Consider the following 2,894-nt stretch of genomic DNA (forward strand, 5'->3'; position numbering starts at 1 on the left):
GCTGCCCGGGTTTTTGCCCGAAAAAAAAAATTTATTTTTAAATATTTATTTTGTTTCAAAAACCGAGGCTTAAAAAATTTTTGTACAATCGATTAATTTAATCGCTTGATCTGAGCAACCTGGCTCTGATACCACTGTTGGAGAACGCGGCGATCAGATCAATCAGAATTGATACCCGGTGCAGCGGAAGTTTAAAAATTTTATATGGAACGATTCCATAATGGGTATCAAAACTTACGATTAAATTGTGTGGGTAAAAAATTAAATAACGATTATAAATTTTTACCTCCAATCTCGAAGCGAGATTATGGACACCAACAGATTGCTCTGCTCTTGTTGTATATCCCTGGAACTGATGGACGTACTGTTCTTCAATCAGGTCCACGAACGGATATTTAATCCCTCTGATAGATTGCACTAGAAAATCAATCAGAAGTTTCTACGAAGAGATTAACGAATTTGATCCATTAAACCAGACTGTAATTCAAAATTCACGGACTGGATTTTCCCGAGTAGAGAGGGAGGGGGGCGGCCACTGTCAGAGAAAAATTCTAGGTTTTTCGAAAATTTGTGACCTGTTGTGTGTAATTTCTGTACTGCAATAACTTATTTATAATGCAGGCCGCTAACAGCTTAGGGCCCATTAGTCATAAGTTCAAGCCCGACAAGCAAAGCCCGCATGTTCAGAAATTAATATAAAATTCATCATGACTCCGATTGATAAACCGATTTCACCAATGTGCACAGAAACCATTTCTGCACCTTTTAAAGTCAAGATAAATTTTTCTGAATCCGAATTCAGTGGTTTCCAAAAATGCCCATCCCTATGTCATTTTAGGAAATCTCACTCCTCTACTCATAATTAAGAAGTCCAACTTCTTTGTTCATTAAAATTAACTCTTTAAATTTAACTATCTCAACGGGGATTAAAAATCCATTACTCTGTGTGACCCTCAATGGTTCAGAGATACAGCTAGCCGTGGGCTCACAACTCCTTGTGACTCGGAACAACAATTTTCGACTTGCCCATCGAATCATGGTAAGAGCGCCTAGCAACATCGCCCCATGATTCCCTAGGTATCACTGATAGTGCCTGCAAGAACCAATAGATTTTGGTTAGCATACAGTACGGTCCCTTCATCCATATATCCCGATCGAATCAACAACCATTGGTATATCGAGAGTCGTTCGAGATTCGATAACTATGCAATACATCTTGAAGATCAAATAGTGACATCGCATGTGTTACTAAGAAACCATTTCTTAAAACACATCATGTACTCTGGCCAGAGATTCGTCACACTAATATCTCCTCAGATCGCATAGGATATCCACACTCGCAAGTATGTGGTGAATCCTTGACAACAAAGCATCGACTCCTATATGTGTTGTAACTGTACCCAATCCCGACACCTGATGACCCTAATGGAGTCGGTAAACGAGTCAAAGCACAGTACTAGCATATAGAGTCTCAATGATGTTTCAAGTAGTAAGGACTAATGGTGTACAACCAAAACCGCGGACTTTATCCACTCGATAAGTGATAACCACTTGGAAAGTCCGGATAGGGTAGTTCGATCATTCATCATATGAATATCCATTTGCATGCTTCGAACATCTCTATGTTCCTTACCAATGAAACGTGGTACTCTGCATCGCAAATGCTAGTCTCAAACTCGAGCAATCCTTATCCTTATTATCGGACGGCTCAATTGACTAGGAACAGTTTAGAATATACAGTGACTATAAGATGTGTTTCATGATAGACATCTCCATGTTCTACCACATCTTACATACACTATAGTATATTCAAGGTCTTTATCAAAACAACAATAGTATATCACAATATAACAATATGAAGAAAGATAAAGTCATTGCCATTAATAAAAGTGTAAATTATATTAAACAAAAGATTGTTTATACAAAGAGTCATCAAAGCCCTTAGCCATAAGTTGGCTCACTGAGCACCCACTCTTTCACGCCGCGCCCTCCTACTCATCGGGGCCTGACCCTTGCCCCGACGGCCGGGTATAGGTCACGCGCTTCAGCGCCATCTGTGGCCTGATGCAATACCACATGATAGTTTGCGATTCGAGGAATACAACCACTAAGTATCGTGTGACATGCATTGACACGGCATCCTATTTTGGGCCGGCCGCTACGCAAGGATAACGGGAGTCCAGTTTCCACCCCTCCTTCGGATGGACGCATCAGCCCACCCGGCACTTTTCTAGCCTGGGGGGAGATGCTGGGGGCGACGAGATGCGTGACGCCTAGGCAGTCGTGCCCTCAACCTGATGGCTTTGGGCGCAACTTGCCTTCAAAGACTCGATGGTTCACGGGATTCTGCAATTCACACCAAGTATCGCATTTCGCTACGTTCTTCATCGATGCGAGAGCCGAGATATCCATTGCCGAGAGTCGTTGTATTATTATCTATTCGATAGGTGCCTCCTCATCACGTCCTGGGCACCGCGGACGGAGAGTAGCAATTACGGTTTTCCTTGGCGCTTTCCGCGCCGAGAGGTTAGGTTCACCCAAGAGGCTTCGCGGTGAAAGAGTGGGTGCCCGGTGAGCCAACTTGTGGCTAAGGGCTTTGATGACTCTTTGTATAAACAATCTTTTGTTTAATATTATTTACACTTTTATTAATGGCAATGACTTTATCTTTCTTCATATTGTTATATTGTGATATACTATTGTTGTTTTGATAAAGACCTTGAATATACTATAGTGTATGTAAGATGTGGTAGAACATGGGGATGTCTATCATGAAACACATCTTATAGTCACTGTATATTCTAAACTGTTCCTAGTCGATTGAGCCGTCCGATAATAAGGATAAGGATCGCTCGAGTTTGAGACTAGCATTTGTGATGCGGAGTACCACGTTT

General features: G+C 41.6%; 1 non-coding gene across 1 annotated transcript; it reads right to left on the reverse strand.

The window, feature by feature from the left end:
• Window positions 1-2,267: 2,267 nt before the first annotated feature.
• LOC140870634 (5.8S ribosomal RNA) lies at window positions 2,268-2,423 on the reverse strand. The gene has a single exon (XR_012147495.1). It is a non-coding gene; the product is annotated as a 5.8S ribosomal RNA (ribosomal RNA).
• Window positions 2,424-2,894: the final 471 nt, after the last annotated feature.

This window comes from Henckelia pumila, unplaced genomic scaffold (genome assembly GCF_033568475.1).
Source record: "Henckelia pumila isolate YLH828 unplaced genomic scaffold, ASM3356847v2 CTG_111:::fragment_3, whole genome shotgun sequence".
NCBI classification, from domain to species: domain Eukaryota; kingdom Viridiplantae; phylum Streptophyta; class Magnoliopsida; order Lamiales; family Gesneriaceae; genus Henckelia; species Henckelia pumila.